This window comes from Coenobita brevimanus, chromosome 111 (genome assembly GCF_032717465.1).
Source record: "Coenobita brevimanus isolate Jiangsu-jjx chromosome 111, ASM3271746v2, whole genome shotgun sequence".
Classification (NCBI taxonomy): Eukaryota; Metazoa; Arthropoda; class Malacostraca; order Decapoda; family Coenobitidae; genus Coenobita; species Coenobita brevimanus.
Window position 1 is genome coordinate 13,371,878 of NC_137064.1, and position 686 is coordinate 13,372,563.

General features: G+C 46.1%; 1 non-coding gene across 1 annotated transcript; it reads right to left on the reverse strand.

Annotated features, from left to right (window-relative positions):
* Window positions 1–359: 359 nt before the first annotated feature.
* LOC145417952 (5S ribosomal RNA) lies at window positions 360–478 on the reverse strand. Its single transcript, XR_013900613.1, has one exon. It is a non-coding gene; the product is annotated as a 5S ribosomal RNA (ribosomal RNA).
* Between the last annotated feature and the right edge of the window lie 208 nt (window positions 479–686).

Below are 686 nucleotides of genomic sequence, written 5' to 3' on the forward strand. Positions count from 1 at the left end.
CTTCTGTCTGAAGAAAGAATGAGGCCACAAGTGGAAGATGACTGGTAGAATGACTGAAGGAAGCATTGAAGATCTTCTGGACAGCTGGAGTGAATGGAGATATCATCAGCATAACAGGTAACAGTGGTTCTGGGAATCTTGGGAAGTAGAGAGAGTAACCGGTGCATAAGCACATTAAAAAGAAACAGGCTTAGAGCACCACCTTGCAGAGTGCTGAGTTCAAATGCCTTGGAGCAACTATATCCATCCATCCATTGCCAGACGCCATGTATCCCAAACGGGGTGGTCAAAGGCTTAGAGTTAATTGTTTTACAGGGAGGGGCACTAATCCTCCACCAACCCCACTTGACACGTAGGGATGCCAGCAGCATCTGGTGTTCCCAGGCGGTCACCCATCCAAGTACTAACCAGACCCAACGTTGCTTAACTTTGCTGATCGGACGGGAAGCGGTGTACTCAACGTGGCATGGCCGTTGATGAGCAACTATATGCGCCCTTAAAAAGGACATGAGAAGTTCTGTTATGGAGGTAACCCCATATCCATTGCAAGAGGTTTCCTTGGACACCAAATTCTACCAGCTGATTGAGGATGATATCTCTATTTGCAATATAAAATGGCATTTTTATGATCAATGAATACTACAACACTGGTGGGGAAGAGGATGGACCAAAGTTCCATTAGACAG